Source organism: Pelobates fuscus, chromosome 7, assembly GCF_036172605.1.
Source record: "Pelobates fuscus isolate aPelFus1 chromosome 7, aPelFus1.pri, whole genome shotgun sequence".
NCBI classification, from domain to species: Eukaryota; Metazoa; Chordata; class Amphibia; order Anura; family Pelobatidae; genus Pelobates; species Pelobates fuscus.
The window spans coordinates 81934247-81954209 of NC_086323.1; positions in this window are offsets into that span (position 1 = coordinate 81934247).

Consider the following 19963-nt stretch of genomic DNA (forward strand, 5'->3'; position numbering starts at 1 on the left):
AGATAGTTATAATGTTGGTCATGTAATAAGCGGCCATTTTAGATGTTGGGCCGCACCTCATAATAGTTCGCAAAGCAGTATGGGGCATGTAGTTTAAATTATGTAGCCTGTATGTTTGCGGCTATGGTAAAAAGCAAGAGGAGGGTCACATAACTATCGGTCATATTGTGGGTTGTACCTTATGTTAGCATTTTAAGTATTGTGGGAAATGTAGTTTATTGCTGTGGTTGTTGCGGACTGTGCTGCACAAACGATCGTGATAAAGATAATACTGAAGGAAAAGGGGGTATCGCTGGGCAGACGTAGTTAATAAATATAATGAAAATATAATATATTATATATTTTTTTCCTTTTTGTGCACTATTTTTAGCAGGTTTTTTTTTATTATTCTAAAATGCTCTACACTTTTTTTGCTGGCTTTAAACACCCCAATATGTCTGATGATGATCTATAGTGAGTCAATAACAAGAGAAGAAACGACACAGACAGAAACACACAAATAAAAAGTAGTAATTTAAACCACAAAATTTTAATTTCTATACTACTTTTTGTGTGGATTAAATTGCTGTATCTCAGAATGAATGAATGTGGCGTTCCATTTTGCGAACTGACTTTTTTTTAATAACACAGTGTTAGCAAGGAGGCATAAGTTGCAGAAGTTCACGCAGCAGTAGAACAAAGGGCTAGATTATTTCTCAAAGCCATTTGAATTAGACAGGAAAACAAAAAAAAAATGAACCTGGCTTCATTAATGAGGTATGTTTAAGTGGACATAAGGTGCAAGAGTTGCCAATTTGTAACTAAAAGATCACATAATCTGATCTCAAGCATATATTATCATAAGATTATATCAATTGTTACAGTACAAAAGTTAGTTTACCTCATTTAGTGTTTATTTTGTAGAATACAGTATTTTGGGGGGGTAAATAAATGGAATTCTGTGGGAGAATACACAAGCCCCCCTTAATTCTTTTTTTAGGGGATTGAGAACTGTCTTAACACTACTAAGGGATGTGATATAGAACTTAAATTCAGTGCCCCAATGGAATAAATATAGAAAGGGACCTTTTCAAATTTTTTTTCAAGGTCATTTTGTTTATTATGTACACTATATATATATGATTCCCTTAACAGGGACCTTGATATACATATTTGCCATTTAGTAGATTTTTATGCCCAGGTTGATGTCCATTTGTATATGAGATACATGTTTTTAAGAACACAAAGCACGTATGTCAAATTGTATGGGTATTAGGTTGATTTTCTTCTCATACTAGTTGTTTTTTGTTATGTCGTTTATGGCCCTAATATGTTTGTTAAGCTCTCAGGCATTCAGTTGTAACATTGTTGCTCTCAGATACTCAATTATAACAATGTTGCTCTATCAGGCTATTATGTATTTTATTATACTGTAGAACTATTTTTGTAACTTTTTTTTATAATGTTAGCATTAGCTGAAAATTATAGCTTTGTTGCATTTGCCGCTGAGCTTCAAAGTCAATTTGTTTCATCAAGAGAAAGCCATCTACACAATTTAGAATAAGATAAAAAATACAAATTATATTTGTTTGCCTTTTTTTCTTCAAAAGTGGCTTTGATAATGTAGGCAATACCAAATACCCAAACTGTGTACCGCGGTGCCTTGGGCGCCATGACATGCACACAGGGGTGCCACAGAATATTTCCCTGATGCTATAATTTTAGCACCGGGGAGACATTACTGCTCAACAGGGACCCAGTCGAGTGCCACAGTCCTTTAAGATTGCGACCGGGCCCCTGTTAATGCCGGCCGGCTGGGAGTAAATGACATCCTGCAGGGAAACAGTGCGGGAGGGAGAGGAGGCCGCCACAGTTTGAGGGGAGAGCTCAAGACCTCTTCACTCCCCCCAGTAGGACTAGGACTCCAAGCTATCCTCCTGGACACACAAGGTAAGCTAACAGGAGGGTGGCTGGAGATATAAAAAAAAATCACTTGTGTGTGAGTGTTTGTATGTATGAGTTTGAGTGTGTTTATATGTCAGTGTGTGTATCTGTGTCATGGTGTGGGCATGTATCAATGTTTGTGTGTGTCAGGGTGCATGTGTGTATGTTGATGTGTATGTATGTGTGTGTATGTGTCGGTGTCTATATGAATTTTCTGTGTATGTGCCAGTGTATTTATATGTATCTCTGTGTTAATGTGCATGAATATCTGTGTATGTATGTATGTATGTATGTGGTAGGGTATGTGCATACATTCAATCAGTCAAACACCGGCACAACATACAAGCACACTCTTGCAATCTAACACAAATATTACATACAAACACACCCCTGCATTCAAACTCCAAATATATATATATACAAACACACCCCTGTATTTAAACACAATAGTTGGATACAAGCATCCCTTCCAACATCAACACTGTACATTACACTATAGCGCCAGTAAATGCGTAAATGCCTTGGATAAATACTGAAATATTAAGTGTGCCTTGAACCTAAAACATTTGGGAACCACTGATCTAGACCATCTAGACCTTCCCAGCAGAAAATCCTCTATCAAGAATCCTTAATCAGCTACAGCGGATGCACAGCAAGTCATAGTACTAGTTACTAGGGCGTGCACATTATGCTATGATGAATTGCATATTGTACATTTAGGTTGTAATCAAAAATATTCATCCCACATTGAAAACCAAGTTTATTGTCAAAATGTACAGACATACAGATTTAACCCCTTAAGGACACATGACATGTCTGACACGTCATGATTCCCTTTTATTCCAGAAGTTTGGTCCTTAAGGGGTTAAAATGTACAGCTGTTTGCAATGAAATCAAACAAAAGCAATGGAAGTAGCTCAACACAGTGATATAGCTCAACACAATGAATGCTTTCCCTTAATTCAACTGCAAATATAATTTATAATTATTATTATGTTATTATTTATATAGCGCCAACAAATTCCGCAGCGCTTTACAGTGGATGGACGAACAAACATGTAGTTGTAACCAGACAAGTTGGACACACAGGAACAGAGGGGTGGAGGGCTCTGCTCAATGAGCTTACATGCTAGAGGGAGTGGGGTAAAATGACACAAAAGGTAAGGATAGTATTAGACTAGTGACAGTTGCAAGAGAGGAATCAGTCGGGACCTATTAACAGTTTAATTGGTACGCTTTTATGAAGAAGTGGGTTTTTTATGATTTTTTGAAGGAGTGGAGACTAGGTAACCATCTAACAGAGGAGGGAAGTGAGCTCCACAGAAACGGTGCAGCCCTCGAGAAGTCTTGAAGGCGAGCATCAGAGGTGGGAGTACAGACAGAAAATAGTCTTCAGCAGAGCGTAAGGGCCTAGACGGGACATACTTGTGTATTAGGGAGGATAGATAGGTGGGAGTAACATTATGTAGAGATTTGAGAGCAAGAACCAGCATTTTAAATTGAGCCCTATATCTTACAGGAAGCCAATGTAGGTACTGACAGAAGGGTGAGGCGTGGGAGGTGCAGGCTGACAGGAAGATGAGCCTCGCTGCTGCATTCATTATGGACTGTATGGCGCAAGTTGGGAGCACTTAAGACCACTGAGAATCGGATTACAGTACTCAATGCGAGAAAGAACAATGTAATGGACCAGCACCTTAGTCGCATCTGGCGTTAAGTAGGGTCGGATACACACAATGTTTTTGAGATGGAAGCGGCAGGATTTAGCGATAGACTGAACATGAGGCGTGAAGGAGAGGTCGGAGTCAAAGAGAACACCTAGGCAGAAAGCCTGTGTGGTGGAGCTGATGATAGCACCCTTGACTTGGGGGGAGAAAGACACATGAGTAGCAACACTTGAGGGAGGAAAGACCAGAATTTTAGTTTTGATCAAGTTGAGTTTAAGGAAGTGGGCAGCTATCCAATTAGAAATAGCAGAGAGGCAGTCAGAGACACTAGTCAAGAGGGACGGGGAGAGATCAGGAGAGGACAGATAGATTTGTGTGTCATCCGCATAGAAATGATATTGGAAGCCAAAGGAGCTAATGAGTTTACCAAGGGAGGCAGTATAGATGGATAACAGTAGGGGACCAAGACCTGAACCTTTGAGGACACCAACAGAGAGAAGTTTGGGAGAAGAAGCAGAGCCAGAGAAAGAAACACTGAAAGAGAGATGGGAGAGGTAGGAGGAGCATCAGGAGAGAGCAATATCTTGTAGACCGATTCTGCAGAGGATGAGAAGAAACTGTTGATGATCAACAGTGTCAAAAGCCTCAGAAAGGTCAAGGAGAATTAGGATAGAGTAGTGACCAAGAAATTTTGCAGCGAGTAGATCATTGGATACTTTGGTCAGTACCGTTTCCAAAGAGTGCTTAGCGCAGAAACCAGACTGAAGCGGATGTAGCAGAGAGGTGGACTCGAGGAAGTTTGTCAATCTTGCATACACAACTCTTTCAAGGATCTTGGATGCAAAAGGCAGTAGCAAGATAGGAGAGTAGTTAGATGGAGAGTTAGGTTCAAGGTCTAAAATATAATTCCTCACAACAGCACAAATATGCAAAACAGATGGTGTCTCAAGCAGACCTCAAGCTGGAGCACTTGTAATACCTGAACTGGCTAGGGTTTTGCTGAGTGTCACATTTGACTGCATGTTAGAAATATGGCTAAATCAAAAGAATGGTCCACAAAGAGTAGAGACCATCGCCCTTCACAAACAAGGAACAAGATACAAAAAGATAGTGAAGGCGCTGAATGGTCCTAGAGATACCATTGGAAGCATAGTTTGCAAGTTCAAATTGAAGCAACAGTGGTTACACTACCTAAACGGGGCAGAAAAAGGAAGCTATCAATGGATGCAACCAGATTTCTGAGAAGGCAGGTTGTGAAAAACCCTTGAGTGACTACAAAAGACCTGCAGCAAGACTTGGTGATAACAGGCTTTGGAGTTTCAGTGAGCACAGTAAGACGCATACTAAATGCATAAGGTTTACTTGCCAGAGCTAAAAGACATACACCACTACTGACCCACAAGCACAAGAAACGTCAGCTCCAATATGCTTAAAATCGTATAAATAAGCCACAAAATCTGGGGGTTTCTGTTCTGTGAAGTGATTAAACAAAACTGGAACTATTCAGCCCAATGGATTAGCGGTATGTCTGAAGGAAGAAAAATGAAACATATGCTGAAAAGAACACTTCCTACAGTTAAGCATGAGGGTGGCTTGGCTAGGTCTGCTTCACATACTCTGGCACTGGAAACCTGCAGTGTGTGGAAGGGAAGATGGATTCATTGAAGCGTCATTTGACCTTCCAACAAGACAATGATCCCAAACATACCTCAAATGCCACCAATGCTTTGTTGCAGAAGAAGTTCTGGAAAATTCTACAGCCGCCATCACAGTCATCTTACTTGAACCCCATAGAAAATCTCTGGTGGGTTTTGAATAAGGCGATTGCAGCACGCAACCCAAGAATATTACTGAACTGGAGGTCATTGCTCATTTCTCAGGAATGCTGCCAGAAGCTGGTGTCTGGCTATGAATCTAATTTACTGCAAGTCATAACAGGAAAACAGAGTTCTACTAAGTAGTAAAGATGCTTGCCATGAATGGGGTTGATTAATTTTGAGACTGGAGAAGTCAATGTAAGCTGCATTCTCAGTTAAATTTGGGGAAAACAATTGAAGTATTTATTGTGATAATATACCTGATTTTCAATGGGGGTTGAGTAATTTTGATTACAACTGCATATATATATATATATTTGTGAGCTTTGTTTAGTGGATAAGTAAGTGCACTGGATGTTGTATATTGTATAAATTGGCTCCAGCAGCACCCCATTTATGTATTTTCAGGTGAGTGCGGCCCCCTGGTTTCATATATAAATATATATTGGAGTCAGACCAACTCCGTTGTTTTGCACCCCTCCCTGTCACAGGTGCCTAATTCCAGGGCCCTATTTAGCCTTGTACAGCAGAGAGCCCCAAATGGAATTTTTTCCCCCAGTAAGTGGGTTAATCTCATAGAAACAGACATTAGGCTGTTAGAGTAGGACCTGCCAAAGATGGGGTACATTAACGTTGTGGCAAACTTACGCTTTGTATCATCATATACTGTAACTAAACTCACATTATGTTTACCTAGATTAGGTGTTTTTAGAGAAAACTAATACAATCTGTGAGCTTTGAAGTTGCTGTTTAGTGGGTGAGTGATTGTGCTGGATCTTGTGTATTGTATAAATTGGCACCAGCAGCACCCCATTTATGCATGTTCATATATATGTATACTTTTTTTTCTATTGACTGGTTTCTGCTCTGTAAATGTGTACTTTAGCAACTTGCAGTCAGGACCCTCAAGCGAAATGAAGAAAGATTACAAGGGAAGAGAACAAAGTTCAATAAACTGTTCCGAGCACACATGGGTGAGAAAGGCAATGCTAACTTTGGTTTTTATATAGTTTTTGATGATTGCAATTTTGCTTTACGGTATATGGTTTAAAGGGGTTGTGGGTATGTTTACTTTGAAAATGATCAATCTTGTCACAGATGTTCCACCAATAAATGGGGCTGCATAAGCGGATCATTCATGCATACCTGTGTCTTGTATTCATTTTACTGTATTTTTGCTATGTTCTGGATAATCATAAAGAGCACCAGCTCTATAGGTAGAATGGTAACTTTTAACTTTCTGTATCAGACACTGCAGTTACCAACTCGACTTATTTTTATGCCCAGAAAATTTTTATGCCCAGAATATTTGCCAAACATACACACACTCACACATACATATCCATATTGGCAGAAACACACACATAACACAACACTCCTAGACATTCCCAGATACACACACAAAACACATAAAGGCATAGTTAGACATACACACGCTCAGTTGCTTGGATGGGGCCTCTTATCAAAGTTCTGACTCTACAATCCTGATAGCAGACCTGCCCAGGCCACTAAAGAAAGTGTCATTGTCCAGGCAGCTATTTAAACCAAAACAACCTTTTAAAACCAATTAACCTTTCTGGAAAGTGAATGTTATCTTATCAGACAAATAGCTTACTTAAAGGAAATAGTCTTTAAGAATATCACTTGAAAGTCACTAAGTACACATGGCAGCACTGTAGCAGGTCACCAAGGAGGTATGGTTATTTAACCCCTGCTTGCAGACAAATGAAAATAACTGAACACCAATCTCTTTGCAACAAATGCATTGCATACAGGTTGATGTATTGCAGAGATTAAGGATGTTTTTTTATTATGATTTATTTGTAGATTACTGCAAATTCTGCATTACCGTCTACAATGAATAAAGGGTGTATTAACATTACTTAGTTTGATATAAACAGGGGATTCTGAGAGCCCTTCCCAAATGATTGTAATTTAAAAGTATAGAGGAGACTTTGACATAAGGTTTATTTAGGGTGTGTTGAAGACAAGTAATGAAATAAAGAAGTTGACAGATTACTGATATTGCAGGTCTGGGCATTAGTGGGGTTGGTATTTGTTGAGCAATTTATAACTTCCTTAGAAATGACATATACATTTCAAAGATATGGAGCAGGTCATGAAAAGTCTTATAAAGGGGACAAAGAATGTAAAGCTATGAGACAAGTGAAGGATATATTTAAAGAGACACTCTTAACTTCAAAACAGTTTAGCTTAAAAGCACACTATAGGATGGAAAACAACTTTTGCTTCAATAAGCTGTTTTGGTGCAGAGCATGCCCCTGTAGTCTCACTGCTCAATTCTCTGCCATTTAGGAGTTAAATCACTTTGTTTATACAGCCCTAGTCACACCTCCCTGCATGTGACTTACACAGTTTTCCTAAACACTTGCTGTAAAGAGAGATCTAATGTTTAAGCTTTCTTAATTAGACATTCTGTTTAATTTGAAAGGACGTATCTCCTGCTCTGTTAATGACCAGCTAAGGGCTTCAGGGACTTTTTTATTTTTTTGTGCAGGTGAGTACAAATTGGCTTCAAAATGCCACAACAGCGTTCACATACATAAACAAGCGAATAAGGGTTTTGCAATACAGTTGTGTTATTAAATTATATATGCATTATATTATATAAGCTTATGGCATGATATGCAGCGTACAAGCTGGGAAATGATAAAAGTAAAAATAAAAGTAAAAATATAACATTTGTACTATGTAGGCATATCTCCCCGCCAAATATTAGGTGTTAGGCTAAGAGTAGGACATAGCGGTATTATTAGCACTGGGTTATAATCAGTTACAGATAGAGGCAGTGGGGAGTATGGTGCGAATTTCTTATCTGTTGTGGTAAGTGTCCTGGTCAGCCCACTCCTGCTTGAGGTATTTTACAGTCCTGTGTAGGTGCTCCTGCTGCTTTTCCACTGCTTTTGCACAGGTCTGGGAGTTGAGCATAATCAGTAGGGCAGTTTGGTGCGGCAGTTTTGCTCCCTACTTGTTGTGAGTCCAGCGCCCTGCATGCGTGCACTCGGTCGCAGTAGGCACCCGGCCCTCTTATCTGGTGCCCCCTTGTCCAAGGGTCGTATGGCGTTGCGGTGGTGGGTGGTCCCCTCTGCCCCGGGACTGTGTTGGAGCTAGCGCCCTCTTGCCACTGACCTGGGATCCTATGTGGCCCACGCTCGTCCCTGAAGCTGTGCATCTTTGCGTGGGTTGTCGTTTGGCTGCTCTTCGCCGGTTACCTCTGGTTGCTCCCAGCCCGGGAGGGCCTATGTCATGGGGAGTTGCAGTTTGAGTCTTATTTGTGCCCTGAGGTGGAGGCCCCGGTCTCCTCCCACCAGATACTCTGGTCCGTGAGGACAGTGTGGGATATGCTGTCGCTACTTGCAGTCGCCTCATTCACTTAGCCCAGAAGCGGTCAAATAGTGCAGCGATGGGGTCACCATTATGGTCGCAGGTATCTGGGGTGAGATCTAGTCGTCGTGGGTCTCGAGTGTCTGAGTCTGTCAACGCCGCCATTTTGGAAGCCCTCGCCGCCATGTTGCCTGTGGGGCTTGCGGGATCCGACACTTGGTGCGGCGTGCGGGATCTCCCTTCTGGCGGGGACCAGGATATCCCCCACCGGTCCATGGGGGGGGGAGTGGCTTCTGTGTGGAAAGGCGGGTGTCGATATGGGTGCCATTGGGTGCACAAGCATTGTGTCAGTCCAATGGGCTTGGTTACTCACCAGTCGTGTTGCTGTGTCTCATTTTATCGACTTATTTGAGCCCGTGTAGTCGGAGCCCATGTGAAGTGCGACTGGCCAGCTCGCTTGCTCGGCTCGCCCCCCTACAGGGACTTTCTGTGTGGGTTTAAAGTTTTATTTACAGAGTTATGAGTAAAGTAAATTCTGATCTGATATAAAATTAAACATTTTGTTTTCATTCAGTCTGTGTGTGTCACAGCCAGTGGAGTTGTGGCTAGGGTAACATGGACAGAAACAAAAATGATTTAACTCTTAACTGGGAACTGAGCAGTGAGATTGCAGGTACATGATCTATTCATCAAAACTGCTTCACAAAATCTAAAGCTGTTTTTATTCCTATAGTATCCCTTTAATGAGGTGGCTTTGGTTTGCTCTATGCAGCCTTATTGCTCAATTCTCTGTCATGTAGACTTTTAAATCAATTTGTTTATGCAGCCCTAGCCCTAGCTCCATGAAAAAAAGTATAAATTGTTTAGCATCACCTAATATGTTGATATCACCAAATATGTCTCTTTCTCTGTTAACAGCCTACTAGAGCCTGCAACAGCGTCCGTGTGCAATTAAAGTTTAATTAACCACTTAAGGACACATGACGGATCTCTTCCGTCATGATTCACTTTTATTCCAGAAGTTGTATCCTTAAGGGGTTAACAGAGCACAATGTAAGAACTCTTAAGTAAACACATTTATCTATAAGATCTGATTGCAAATTAAATGTAATTAATTATTTATTTTTGTGTTCATGGTTTAACAGGGAGCCAATGAAATGCTCTAAAGGAGAGGAATGATGCATATGGGATAAAGCAGAGTGGAACCATTTTGTATGGTTGGAGGAGTCATATGATTTGCATAATGGACAATAAGGAAAATATTTTGGTAGTCAAAACAGAAGATGAGAGAATGCATCAGTTATTACTATCATTAGCATTTATATAACACCAACTTATTCTGCAGATATTCAAAATTATAGAAATGGTACATTTGAGAGGTGGAGAGTGTCCTTCTCAAACCAGCATAAATCAATGATAATAGAGTGAATGAATGCTAGTGAGAATCTAAACACTATTTAGTGTGCATTGACAGTTAAGGACAAGGAATTTAATGTAAGTGGAAAAAGAGGTGGCAAGGTCAAAAGGTCAAATATAAAACTTATCACTAGTGTTTGGTTAGTTGAGAATATAGGGTTGGATTTTCTTAGCAGAGTAAATGTTTACACTGTATATTGAATAGAAATGTTACTGTATAGATGTTAGTGGAGAAATTGCAATTCTTGTTCTGCTAAGGGAATCCATTCCACAGTCAATATATCTAATTAACAATGAGGGAAAGTAGAGGTAATGAAGATTCCCCCCCCCCCCTAATGTTAACCCCTTAAGGACCGGCCTGTTTTTTGCGATGTTTGTACGTTAAGGACCAGAGCAGTTTTAACACTTTTGTGGTGTTTGTGTTTAGCTGTAATTTTCCGCTCTCTCATTTACGGTTCCCATACAAGTTATATATTGGTTTTTTTCACGACGAGAAGGGCTTTCTTTACATACCATTATTTGTATTATGTCACATATTGTATTAAAAAAAAAAAGAAGAAAATATGGTGAAAAATTAAAAAAAAAACATGTTTTTGGACTTTTACTTGAAAAATCTTTTACTTATCTACAAAAGCTAATGAAAAAAACTGCTAAATAGATTCAAAATTTTGTCCCGAGTTTAAAAACAGTGTTTACATGCTTTATTGCTTTTTTTTGCAAGTTATAGGCCTATAAATACAAGTAGGAAATTGCTGTTTCAATATATATATTTTTTAAATGTTTTAATAGTGACATTGTAACACCGTTATCTGTCATAAATGTCCGAAACACACCTAACATGTACATATTTTTTTAAAGTAGACAACCCAGGGTATTCAAAATGGGGTATGTCCAGTCTTTTTTAGTAGCCATCTAGTCACAAACACTGGCCAAAGTTAGCATTTATATTTGTTTGTGTGTTAAAAATGCAAAAAACGCTAACTTTGGCCAGTGTTTGTGACTAGGTGGCTACTAAAAAAGGCTGAACATACCCCATTTGCAATACCTTGGGTTGTCTTCTTTGGCAAATGGTATGCCATCATGGGGCTAATTCTCATTCCTTGGCTACCATACGCTCTCAAAGGCAACCTAACCAATCTGACAAATTTCAATAAAAAAAAAAAAGTAAAATCAAGCCTTATATTTGACCCTGTAACTTTCACAAACACTATAAAACATCTACATGTGGGGTACTGTTATACTCAGGAGACTTCACTGAACACAAATATTAGTGTATCAGAACAGTAAAATATATCACAGCAATAATATCCTCAGTGAAAGAGCTGTTTGTGTGTGAAAAATGCAAAAAACTTCACTTTCACTGACAATATCATCGCTGTGATATGTTTTACTGTTTTGAAACACTAATATTTGTGTTCAGCGAAGTCTCCCGAGTAAAACAGTACCTCCATGTACAGGATTTAGGGTGTCATAGAAAGTTACAGGGTTAAACACAGTGCTAGCAAATTAAATTATCTGGACTTTCGGCCTGGGTTGGCAGGCAGGTCCCTCGAATTGCAATCATTAAAATTACTTAATTAGGTAAAAATATTACATAAATATGCACGTATAATTTTAATATATATACATATTTATATATTTGACGTCTACGTGTATATTTATGAAATTATTTATGTAATTATGTATGTGGACATATGTATATTTCGTATTATTTTTATTTATTTATTTATACATAGATATATATATCATTACATTCTAAGTGTATTTTGATATAAATATATATATCAATATCAAAATACTGTTAGAATATATATATAATTTTTTTTTAATTATTAAAAATTATTTTTATTTTTTGTTATTTATTTTTATTAACATATTATTTGTATTTTATAATAATATATATATACCATATATATAGTTATTATATATATTGTATATATTCGTGTGTAATTTAAATATAAGTGTATTTTTATATTAATATACGTATATATAAATATAAAAATACACTTAGTATGACATTATATATATGATATATATATACATATATTATATATAGGTATATATAGATATAATACATGTATATATATCATATTTTTTTACACTGATTGTTTTTTTTTTTAACTTTATTTTTGATTTTTCACTTGCAGGGAGACTGCCTGTCAGCACAGACAGTCCCCCTGCAGGCAGATACACAGACACCTATTGCGGTCATGTGATCGAGTGATCACATGGCCGTGGGGTCCTGATCTGCCGAGGGGGGACCAGGGCAGACAGGCAACCCCCCTGGACCGGGAGGAGAGCTGATCGCCGCCGTGGGACCGACGGCGATCAGGTAAGTTGCCCAAGACCGTTATGACGGTTCAGGACCGTCAGCGGTCCAAACGCACGTTTTACCGCTGACGGTCCTGAACCATCAGCGGTCCTTAAGGGGTTAAAGGGACACATACTATACAGGGCCGGATAAACATAGGTGCTGATAGAGCTGCAGCTCCAGGCCCAGGCCCATGGAATAGGCCTATTTTTTTTTTAAACATATATATATATATATATATATATATATATATATATTTATTTATTTTTACACACTACTCTTGGGTTTTCCACCTGACTGGTATTTGAGGCTGCCTGGCCGTTTCAGTAATGCAGTAATACCAGAAATACAAATGCAGATATTTTTCTCAGTATAAACAGAGATTACTCTGCAATACCAGCACCAGCCAGTCACTGTGTGTGGAGAGAGGCAGGGATAGGAAGTTACAGCATATCCCTCCCTGCCTCTCTCTACTCACTGATCTGCAGGGGAGCAGCTACACAACACAAAGAGTTCAGACAGCAGCTCCCAGCCTGTAGAGATAGACTACAGCTCAGAGAAGTGATGGATGGGGGGAAAGGCAGCAAGGAAACATGGGGACACTTAGACACTAGGGGACACTGAGACACTTGGGGACACATACACTAGGGGACGCTGTGAGACATAGGAACATTGGGAGACACAGTGGGACATGATGACACTAGGGACACAGTCGCCATGTCTCCCAGCCAATGTCCCTAGTGTCTCAGTGTCACCACTGCTCCCAGTGTCCCCTAGTCTCACAGAGTCTGTGTCCCCATGTCTCTTTGTCCCTAGTGTCTCATTGTCCCCATGTCTCCCAGTGTGCCCACATATCTGTCTCCCAGTGTCCACATGTCTCCCACATGTCTCCCAGCCAGTGTCCCTAGTGTCTCAGTGTCCCTATGTCTCCCAGTGTCCCAACGTTTTTCAGTGTCCCTATGCCTCCCAATGTCCCTAGTGTCTCAGTGTCCCCATGGCTCCCAGTGTCTGTGCCCCCATGTATCTCAGTGTCCCTAGTGTCTCAGTGTACCCATGTCTCCCAGTGTCCCCAAATATCTGTATACCAGTGTCCACATGTCTCCCAGCCAGTGTCCCTAGTGTCTCAGTGTCCCCATGTCTCCCAGTGTCCCCATGTCTGTCCACAAGTTCCCCCATGTCTCAGTGTCCCCTAGTCTCCCAGTGCCTTTTGGGCATATTCGCCCCTTTTGGCAGTTCTGGTCACGTGATTCATGTCAGTGACCCACCCTTTTACCCTGCTTCACTGGACACTGCTGTTAGGGGGTATGGGTTTACTTCAAAGATGAAAGCATAAATTAGAGAGAGATTAGCATAGAGTATGTGTTTTCTTTTAGCTGTATCCTTTGGGTTTCCCTCCAACACCATCTCCATCAGATACATGACGCTTGGGAGGTATGACTGTTTTAGTGTTTGTGATCGATAAGATTCTGTAATTAGGCCCCATCATAATTGTGAGCACCAGGCCCACTGGGCTCTTAATCTGGCCCTGATACTATAGCAACTGTAATGCTAAGATCTCACTTATATTTATCACATGTGTAACAAAACAAAGCTTCCCTTTAAATGGCAACCCAATTTAACTGCTCCCCCATGTCTACTAATGTCAGTTAAACAGAGACAATATACCTTCTGGAGGCGCTTAGAGACCAGCTTTCTTCTTAGAGACTATAGACCCTCTATTATGGCTAGAGCTGGACTGTGGATAGCCATCCGGTTTAAGATGGCTGGGATTTTCTATATTGTGGAGTTGACTCAAGCTAAATATTTTCTGTTTTTCCTTCTTCCCCCATCTCTTTCTTGTTGTTTTGCTAGCAGGGCATTGTCCTATTGTTCCGGGGTGGGGAGGGGGCTTCCAGACAAACTGAAACTGGATTTCCTTCCACGCCATGAAGTCTCCCATGTGATGCACAGTGCTCATCATTGTCTGTCCTCACCCTTGCTTGTAAACATGGTACTCCATTCATTCTAGCTGTAATTTAATTAAACGTGTTAGTGTGATTGGTTGCTTTCACAAGTCCTAACTGTTATTGGTTGACTTGTGTTCACTGTAACATCCCTGTGAGTCTCAATAAAGCTGTACAGTACGTACCCCACATTATCAAATGTCATGTTGAGATTAGTGGAGGAATTTCTGCTTAAGCTTTCTCTCTCTGGAAAATTCTTGGCACTACTAGTCCCGCAGTGCTGGAAGAAAGGCTGTTTGCTCTATTTCCCCCTAGGGAATGTAGTATTTGCCATTTGATTGCACCAGTTTCCTGTGAAGAAGTTGTGCCATGATTGCACTCATGCACAATTCATAAAACATGGGTGGAAGTTCTGCCATGTGCTCAATGACATAAAGCATAGGAAAATAATGTGATGGTTAGATTAGGATATTCAAAGTAGCAAGATGTGAGGAGAATAAGTAAAGGTGAGGAAGTAAATTCATTTTTTATATTGTAATGGATATATTGAGCATTCTTAAAACCAATAAAAAGTGGTCAGGAAACACATCTATTTGTAAGTGTTCAAGACAGAGCTGTAAATCGACCTTTAAATTAATTAATCATGAATAAGACATATGGGACAAAAGCCTCTAAATGTCGTTAAGATAATGTTATATAAAATTGTTTTAATAGATAAAAATACATTAACAAAGCAACATGTGTAGAAGGATTTGCTTTGTTAATTTATTTTTATGTATTAAAACAATTTTATATAACATTATCTTAACGACATTTAGAGGCTTTATCCCATATGTCTTATTAATGATTCCTCTCCCTCCTCTTTCTCCACTTTATATATTCTGCCGAGTTTTATTTTGGAGTAAAAAAGATGTTGAGATTTTATAAAAAGAGCTTATAAATCGAATTGGATACTGGTCATTAACGGAAAAGGATTATTCTACTGCAAATCAACGAATGGATAGCTTTTCTTCAATCTTGAAAATATAGCCCTAGAATTGAGAGTTTTAAGATCTAAACATTATAATAAATGAGGAATTCACACACTAAGATAATCGCCTGAGTGAGAGAAAAGGGGGCTTGCATAATAAAGAGGAAAGTACACTGTGCTGAATGATACACACGTGCCCAAAGCAGGCCATGATTTTTTCTTTTCATGCTTGGCTATATGTTAGGCTGGAAAAAATCACCACAGGGTCTGGAAACCCTTACGTTGCCATGGTCTTATGCGTAAAATTTCTGCTTTCTCTTATCTCTGTGTAATCAGCTGATGGGAATACTCAATGAACACCACTCACATGGATTACCAATAAGAATACAAAGGTTTAATGCGTAATACATTGTATATATAAAACACAGTTTGTCTAGGGATGTATACATCAACCCTTTTAAAGCATGAGTATCTCGCATTATCTAATCAGGCCTACTGACCACTTGGTCTTTCAAGCTATGTATACAGTAATACTTTAGCTACGTAATAAGAAATACAGAAATCGAGAGCAGGACATGAGACTGACACCCTGTAACATAATATATATATATATATATATATATATATATATCTTAGGGAATATTCACTAATCATTGCATAGGTAAACCTATTTGTTTCTGTCAGTATACTAACAGCTTTTATTTCTGTGTATATCAGTCTGTTGGGTTGTTTTTTTACTTCTTCAAAGAAAAAATATTCTCTTGGCAAAAACATGGATAAATGGTAGAAAATTAACAAGGAGACTGCAAAATGTTAGTTATATAGAAGTTGAAAAAATAGCTGAGTTTGAGAAGTTTTCCATTTTGGCTATTTGGGCCTAAATCTTGTATGTCCTGAATTTTAGTTTAAACTTCAGTCAGCCAAGTTTAGTATAGATGGCTGTGTAGTTTCCCCAACATTCTGAATATATTTTTTCATGACGCAGTAAGTGACCTTTTCATGAGTCACGCAGCCTATGTGACCTTATTATATTTTTATTATCCAGAATAAAAAAACTGAAAAGCAACTCAGACATTCTGTGTTTGCACACATTCCATTACTATAAAGCTAAATAGAACAGAAAGGGTTGACAGGCTTTGTAAGTTTGATATATTTTAATGACGGCCTATCATTATGCAGAAATTGGATACAAAGGTGGTCCAGTTGTTAGATATTCTGAGGGCAGGTGACTCAAAAGTTTTCCATGGTTAGTGGTAAGGACACAAATACGTTTGTGTATGGGGAGTAGGTAAAGTCATATAAAAACATACATCAAAAACTCATCTTTATGTTCTTCCCACTTGTGATTATGAAGTTCCAGATATATTGAAACCAAGTTGGCAAAACTTCCCTAAAGCTTTGACAACAAGGATACACAATTGTTCTTTATCAGAACTTAACGTGGTTAGGGTATCAGAAATGCAGGTCTTGGTATCCTAACCTGTTGAAGTTTGTACTCAACATATCTAACAACTAGTGTTATCCTACAGTAAGGAGTCAAACCATTTTCACATGGTTTCATATTTACCTGGATACCCTGAGTTCCTCCAGTCTGGACTCCCCTTTCGGCATACTAAACCTAACATTCTTTCGCATTATGAATTTTGGCCCTATTTGTCAGAATTCATTGGTTGACAGCGTCAGCCAGTGAATTACTTCCTGAGACAGGTGCAATTGTCTTTCATATTAGCAATCTTAGAAGACATTCCTGGACCAGAGACAACGACTCAAGTAAGTGTTAAAAACTTTTGAAAATGCTGTTATGGTTATGGAACCTAGACTGACTCGTTAAATAATATGACATCAGGTTGAACTAGACACACAGCAAGAATATTCATTTTGGCTGAACCATTTTTATCAAAAATTAAATTTTCATGATGCCCAAAATTCAGACATATCAGTCTGGTTCTGCAGAATTCTGATAAAGAAAAACCGATTCAGGAAACAAATCATATAAACCAAAAGTGTGCAAAAATGGGCCAGTGTGCTATAAAAAAAATACATCTATCTATGTGTAAAAATTACACAGGAAACATTTTTCTGCCATTTGGTTTACAAGTCAAGTAAAAACTAACCAATAGAGGGAAAAAAACGAGTAAAATAAAATTATATTTATATATTATATATTTATTAAATATATCATATACATTTAGATTTTTTTTACTGCTCCTTTTTTTCCTACTATTATTCACTTTTCAATAGATCTATCATTGAAATCTATTAATTGGGGTCATGAGGTATATTTGGCAATGTCTCTTTATTTGCTTCCCTATTTAAAATATCATCCAGTCTGTGTGTTTAACCTTGCTTGTGTCTCTGCAGCTGCTCCTGACCGTGACTCTGTTAGCATCCTCTCGCCATGTGACCACGCTCCCTTGCTTCAGCCAAGCTCGCATCCTTTATCTCCTCAGAGCCTGCTACTCGGACGGAACTAAGGTATTTAACTAAGACTGGCTTGGTTCTCTCCCTCTCTGCTCCCTCTCTCTCGGATGGATCTCCTGACAACAAGCCTTGGTTTCTCCTCTCTTGAGCATTCTGGCTCCTTGAATTGTACTGCCTTTACGGTAACACTGACACTGACTCTGGACACGGTTTATCTCTTAGGTTTCTCCTCAAAAGTTATTGGACTGATCTCAGGCTTTGAGTCTGGCTCTGGAAATGGTTTTGTCTTATGGGTAGCCCCTCAAAGTTATTGGAATGATTTCTGGCTTTGACCCTGGCTCTGCACATGGTCTACCTCTGGAATTGCCCTTTAATATCTGCCACTGGAAGATCTACCCCTCCAGAAGCTTAGTCAATCCATTATTTGCTGGGTGTGTCTAAACTTGCTTTCTCTTTGGAAACTGCCTTCAATTTGATCATTAGTGAAAACCCTGTTTATGGAATATACACTTAACCACTTGTAAAGTTGCATGTACATAGGCTAATTTGCGGTCACAGCTCAAGATTCTTGAAATGGATACCACTGAGGGCTTTATCCTTTCTCTGCTACTACTGGGCAATACCAAATCCATCCTCAGCCTATCTCTGGAGCCTTACAAACATAGTTTGAGGATAATCCTCAAATCTTCGAATATTACCTCTAAAAGTCACCAGAAGGTTTAACCAAAAGGGTTTTATTAATTTCTGCTTATCTGAGGTACGTGTGTACTCCCCTATGTCAAACATTTCCTTGAGTGTGGCCATAATTATTTTTCTGTTGCTACATATTGTCAGTGCTACATATTGTCAATTATTGTTTAAGAATTGTTTAATCCATATCAGCTTATTCTACGGCAGAACTAAAGCAGAATCTAAACTCAACATTTAGTGGCTGACCCCTAGCCATGAATAATCTTTAATCCATCAATCATCTCGTTTTTTGGCACTACGGGTGGAATTCCAAACCAAGATTTAAAATAAACATGCTTGGTATATTTCCTCTTGAAGTTCGGGAATTCAAATATCACCCAATCAGATGAATTACAGTTCAGAACAAAAATAATCTTCAAGTGTATTGATTATCATCAGGGTATCATGATATGACTTGATTCTATTAAGGTATACAATGATCCCTTAGTTCAGGCAAAGGTGGATGCATTTTATAAGCTGTAACCTGCTAACAACACTGGACACAGTGACTATAACCAGTGGTGACACAACTAAATATAAAAATAAGGAAAATTTTGGAGGTTGTTAAAAGTCATGATAACAGAAAGCATATTGCATGTATCAATTATTTTCACAGGCTTTTTACATAATGACAACTGTCCCTTACTTGTCTTCTCATGCGCAGAAGGGGTAGAACGTTTATGTTAATCACTCATTATATATATATATATATATAAAATATTAAAGTAACATTTCCAAAAAGTCAACTCATACTGCTAAGGTTAATAAAATGAATACCAATTAATTTGGTAAAATGACATTTATAGATGGGATCCACACTCTTTTACATATATTGCAGATAATATGCTACTGACTACTTTAAGAATTTTAGGAAAAATTAGGAAGCAAAAAGATCTAGTATCTTTGACAAGGGCTAAATAGTGATGACTGGGTCAGAGCATCTTCAAATTGGCAAACCTTGTGGGGTGTTCCTAGAATACCAAGGTTAGTACATACTAAACATGGTGCACGGAAGGACAATTAGTGAACCAGCATCAGGGTCCAGGGTGCCCAGGTTTCATTGATGCACATGGGCAGTGGAAGCCAAGCCTGCTTCTCCGAACGCATAGAAGAGCTACTGTAGCTCAAATTGCTGAAAAAAATAATAATAGTGGCCATGGTAGGAAGGCATTAGAACACACAGTGCATTGCTTTTTACTGCGTATGGGGCTGCATAGCCACCGACTTGTGAAAGAAACTATGATTATCACTGTCAACTGCCAAAAGTGCTTTCAATGGGGACGTGAGTGTCAGTACTGGAAAATGGAGCAATGGAAGAAGTATGCCTGGTTTGAGGAATTATATTTTCTTTTAGAGCTGGTGGATGGCCATGTGTGTGCATGTGGTTTACCTGGGGAAGAGATAGAAGAAATGTAAAGTAG